The sequence below is a fragment of the Rhamphochromis sp. 'chilingali' genome, assembly GCF_963969265.1.
Source record: "Rhamphochromis sp. 'chilingali' genome assembly, chromosome: 9".
Taxonomy (NCBI): Eukaryota; Metazoa; Chordata; class Actinopteri; order Cichliformes; family Cichlidae; genus Rhamphochromis; species Rhamphochromis sp. 'chilingali'.
The window spans coordinates 27,989,267-27,995,266 of NC_137936.1; positions in this window are offsets into that span (position 1 = coordinate 27,989,267).

The window sequence follows — 6,000 nt, forward strand, 5'->3', positions numbered from 1 at the left end:
GAATGTATTTAATATTACTTTCTACTCCAGGATCTTTTTCTACGTAGCTGACGCTGGTAACTGTGCAGGGGCGGATCTAGCAAAGTTTAGCCAGGGGGGCCGATAGGGCATTAACAGGGAAAAGGGGGCACAAAGACATACTTTTCTTTCTTATTCTCATTTAAAATGTCTTGTTTTTAATAATTAATTATCTGACACCCAAAGTTTTAATTTGATGTAAAATGAATAGAAGTCAATTACTGTATATAGTAACTATTAAGTCTAATATACATACCCTAGTAAGCTATAGTACTTTTTCCTTTGGGAAGGTACCATCTGTGCAGTCTGCAATTTTGTTGAAGAAAGATGTTGAATCTATTTAATATTTCTTGAAAAATAATTGATTTCTGTCCATTTTTTTTCACACTGCATCAAATTAAGGTTGATTACGTCGATTAAGCATCATGAGGTGGAGCGTGAGGGGTGGTTCCCTATTTTTTATTTATTTATTTTTGTTGTTGCTGGGAGTTGGAACCCTATTAGTTAGGTTGCTTAATATTTATGCTAAGTACTCTTTAAAATACCAGAATAGGGAGGATGGTGTAGGTTTAAGTTTATTAGATTGATCAGTATTGCTGAACTATGAAATATTTTTTTTTGCATACAGGTATAACAGAATAGCTTTAGTGTAGTTGTTGTTTTAAACTTGAGTATGAACTTATACAAAATGCAGCAAGATATTTAAAAAACAGTTTTGTTGATTAAAAAACACTATATCGGATTCATATCGGTATCGGCAGATATCCAAATTTATGATATCGGTATCAGACATAAAAAAGTGGTATCGTGCCATCTCTAACACCAACTGTCTCTCCAGATGAACTGGAGATTTTATATTTTTTAGAACTGAACAAGAACAACATAGTTCAAAAGTATGCTGGGATGCAGGAAGGTATTCATTAAGGGTGCAGCTTTGATGCAAAGTAGTTGCAGCTTGTGCTATGTGTAGTCAAGGGCCAGAGGCAAAAAATTTCTGTTGAAAACTGTGCATCCAAAAATATCCATACAGATTATTTTTCTCAAAACTGTATGGATATATGGTCCTATGTTTGAAATCTCAGTTATTTTCAAATCATATGTACATGCATGTGCATTATTTCAACTCCTGGCTTCAGTGATGAGTAGAGTGATAAGATCAAACTATATGTAAAATGTTGTTGCATTATTCAACAAGCAATAAAAACAAAGAAAAAAGTTTGAAAAAGCTTAAATCTAAATGCACAGTTAGCTATTGCATATCCAAATTAACTCTTGATATGTTAATCATATCAGAATCTACCTGTCTTGCAGCTTGTCATCCTGCTACGTATTCATTATTTTTACACACAGATTTCCATTAAATATGGAGGCACTCAGCCAAAGAAAATAAGCTTCTGCAAATTTCTTTTCTTTATTGTCTGTCTCATTCCCATGCCTCTCTCAAATCCAGCTTCATCAGAAAGAGTTGCTGTCTAGAGTGAAGATTTCAAACAAGTGCAGAGCATTAGATTAGGATTGTCTGATAAAAAATTCTCTCTAAAGTGATAGCAGCGCTGTGCATCTTTTCTCTTGCTGCTTTTGAAGCAAGTCAGTGTCATTTTGTCTGGCATTCTTCAAGTCGTTTAAGGAGACAAAATGCTCCATGGTGCATTAACAGGCCCTCTGATGTTTGGTTCCCTATAACGCATTCATTGCTCTACAGTCAGTATACACTTTCTGCCTTCTTTTCTTTTGTGTGTGTGTGTGTGTGTGTGTGTGTGTGTGTGTGTGTGTGTGTGTGTGTGTGTGTGTGTGTGTGTTATATGAGTGAGTGAACTCATTGTCAATGAATAGCGATAGAACAGTTTACAGTATACAGAAATGGTCATTTCTGTGTGTGCTAAACGACAGTTCAGAGTAGTCAACCTTCTTGGAGGAACGGGGTGGAGTGCTGGAGAGTGCTCCATCTGGGGAGTCCATTAGGGACTTTAATACTCATGTGGTCAATGTCCCTGTAAGATGCTAGACAGACCTGCTGTACACAAAAGTCTTGTTAGGATGCACTAGCATGCTATATCTTCAATTCCCATGTCTGGTTTGGGGGTTACAACCACGACAGGCACCAACCACCTTGAGCAATGGAGGTGCTGAACATGGTCAATTCGGACTCAATGTCCTCAGTCTCCCTCGGAATGCTGTTGATGCTCTGCCAGAGGTGTGTGTTGAAGATCTGGTGGACTGGGGCCTCTGCCAGGTGTTCCAAGTGCACCCTCCTTATACTTTTAGGAAAACCAGGTCTGTTCAGCGTCCTCCCCCGCCACCTGATCCAACTCCCCACCAGGTGGTGATCAGCTGACAGCTCAGCCCCTCTCTTTACCCGAGTGTCCAGAATTTATGGCTGCAGGTCTGGTGAAGCAATTACAAAACTGATCATCGACCTGCGGCCTAGAGCGTCCTGTTGCCACGTGTACTTATGGACACTCTTATGTTCGAACGTGGTGTTCGTTATGGCCAGACTGTGGTTTGCACAGAAGTCAGACAACAAAACACCTCTCATGTTCAGATCCAGGAGGCCGTTCCTCCCAGTCACGCCCCTCCAGGTCTTACTGTCATTGCCCACATGAACATTGAAGTCTCCCAGCAGGACAACAGTCCCCAGGCGGAGCACCCTCCAGCACCCCACCCAGGGACTCTAAGAAGGCTGGGTACTCTGAACCGCCACTTGCCGCATAAGCGCAGACGACAGTCAGGGCCCCTTCCCCAACCCACAGGTGCAGGGAACAAACCCTCTCATCCACTGGGGGAAACCCCAACGTACAGGCAGCAAGCCAAGGGGATTATAGGATCATAGTATCCTGGTATAATTAAAACCGTTGGTCTCCTATACAGTGGGGCAAAAAAGTATTTAGTCAGCCACCGATTGTGCAAGTTCCCCCACTTAAAATGATGACAGAGGTCAGTAATTTGCACCAGAGGTACACTTCAACTGTGAGAGACAGAATGTGAAAAAAAAAAATCCATGAATCCACATGGTAGGATTTGTAAAGAATTTATTCGTAAATCAGGGTGGAAAATAAGTATTTGGTCACCTCAAACAAGGAAAATCTCTGGCTCTCACAGACCTGTAATGTCTTCTGTAAGAAGCTTTTCTGTCCCCCACTCGTTACCTGTATGAATGGCACCTGTTTGAACTCAACATCTGTATAAAAGACACCTGTCCACAGCCTCAAACAGTCAGACTCCAAACTCCGCCATGGCCAAGACCAAAGAGCTTTCGAAGGACACCAGGAAAAGTATTGTAGACCTGCACCAGACTGGGAAGAGTGAATCTACAATAGGCAAGCAGCTTGGTGTGAAAAAATCAACTGTGGGAGCAATCATCAGAAAATGGAAGACATACAAGACCACTGATAATCTCCCTCGATCTGGGGCTCCACGCAAGATCTCATCCCGTGGGGTCAAAATGATCATGAGAACGGTGAGCAAAGATCCCAGAACCACACGGGGGGACCTGGTGAATGACCTGCAGAGAGCTGGGACCAAAGTAACAAAGGTCACCATCAGTAACACACTACAACGGCAGGGAATCAAATCCCGCAGTGCCAGACGTGTTCCGCTGCTGAAGCCAGTGCATGTCCAGGCCCGTCTGAAGTTTGCCAGAGAGCACATGGATGATACAGCAGAGGATTGGGAGAATGTCATGTGGTCAGATGAAACCAAAGTAGAACTTTTTGGTATAAACTCAACTCGTCGTGTTTGGAGGACGAAGAATACTGATTTGATCCAAAACACACCGCCCGGGCAACAAAGGAGTGGCTCCGTAAGAAGCATTTGAAAGTCCTGGAGTGGCCTAGCCAGTCTCCAGACCTCAACCTCATAGAAAATCTGTGGCGGGATTTGAAAGTCCATGTTGCTCGGCGACAGCCCCAAAACATCACTGGTCTCGAGAAGATCTGCATGGAGGAATGGGCCAAAATACCAGCTACTGTGTGTGCAAACCTGGTAAAGACCTATAGTAAATGTTTGCCCTCTGTTATTGCCAACAAAGGTTATGTTACAAAGTATTGAGTTGTATTTTTGTTATTGACCAAATACTTATTTTCCACCCTGATTTACAAATAAATTCTTTACAAATCCTACCATGTGGATTCATGGATTTTTTTTTCACATTCTGTCTCTCACAGTTGAAGTGTACCTCTGGTGCAAATTACTGACCTCTGTCATCATTTTAGGTGGGGGAACTTGCACAATCGGTGGCTGACTAAATACTTTTTTGCCCCACTGTATCTCTTAAGTGAATGATAAGTGACTAATGACATTCCGATCACTTTATGCAAACCTCGCTACACTATCAAACTGAAAACTCACTGTATGTCTATTAATGAAGAGATAGAGAAATGAGACATGGAAATAAGCAACTGAGCTTTGACATCTTGAAGGACAATTCTGTTCCCCTGAGTGAACTCCTGACAACAGTGCAGCAAATGAATAATTTGAAAGCTGTACTGTTAAAAAAAAAAAAAGAAAAAAAATCTTTCATATAAGGGAATGATTCCTGGTTAAGCCGGCATATTGTAGTGACAGAGTTTTGCTGCAAAACCATATTTTCAGCCAGGTTGTATTTTTCTTATCATATACATGTTGTTTTAATGCAGTTTCTTTCTTTCCAATTGTTCTCTTTCTTTCATAACTTCTACCTACTCAGACCCGTTCTGATGCTTGAAAACACACACAGATAGACACACATAGTCTTCCAAAGCCACAATTACCACAGAAAGATTCCTCTATAGGCTAATATGCTCTGTTAAGCTTGGCAAGCCCAAGTAAGCACTCTGAAATTAGTGTTCAAGTCAGTCACACACACACACATATACACCACACAATGGCTTCACTGTCAGTTCTCTGACACTGAATAACTCTGGCTCTATGTGCTCTGTGATACTGAGCGCCGTAATAGGAGTCAATGAACTCTGCCCAAAGCCCTGTCACGGAACTTCATTTTCAGACGTTTTGCCTGAATAGTAATCATTATTGCTGTCAGACTCTAACAATGCAGATAACTAGAGAGTAGATACAATTTGACTGATGATAGCACAACCACTATTCACTACACCCGCAGTTACACTACAACTCAATTAGTGCTAGTATACTTACTATAGTTACTTCCTCAAGCTTTGTTCATATTACACATATTAAGGATTTGGGCTGAAGCCTATTAAGTTTAATGTGATTCTTGAGTCGTCAAATAAAATCTACAAATTCAATTTATTAATTAAACACCATGTTGATATAGTATACCATGATTGAATGGAAAGTTAAAAATAAGAAAGAACTGTCATTGTATCATTTTTTTCTTGTTTAAAAGTGCCATAGAAGTGAGATGCTAAAATTTGCAATCAAAATTGAGACAGGGATTCTGTGTGGTCTCCTGAAATGAACTGTGTTTTGCACGGTGAATAACAAAAAATTTAGCATGCAGCGCAGTCAGTCTGATGTGTGTTTTCATACTGAATCAAAATCTGCACTGTTTTTTAAATGCAAAACAGGATTAGGAGTCATCTTGCAGCTAAAGTGTGTGTTTTTTTTTTGTTTTTGTTTTTTTTAACCAGGAGAAATATTCGAGATAACGTATTATCGCTAGAGCTACGCTATATGAACAGTTTTGTACATGCACAGCTCTCCTTAGCAGGGTTTCTGTCAGGTTAAGGCTGTGTGCAGGCAGGAGTGGAAATAGAAGGACCCAAAGTACAGACACTCTGAGGCGGGAAACAGCTCAAAACTCAGCTTTTATTGCTGGATGGCAAAAAGTAACAAAAATCCAAATAAACTTACATGACCAGGCAGACAGAACACACAGCATAAATGAGAGTAGATCACGACACAGACACAAAGAAACACAGGGCTTAAATACATAGAGGGAGCAATCAGGGAATGGGTAACAGGAGGGAAACACAGCTGGGGCAACTCAGGCCTAACGAGACAAGGGGAAGCAAAACCAGACAC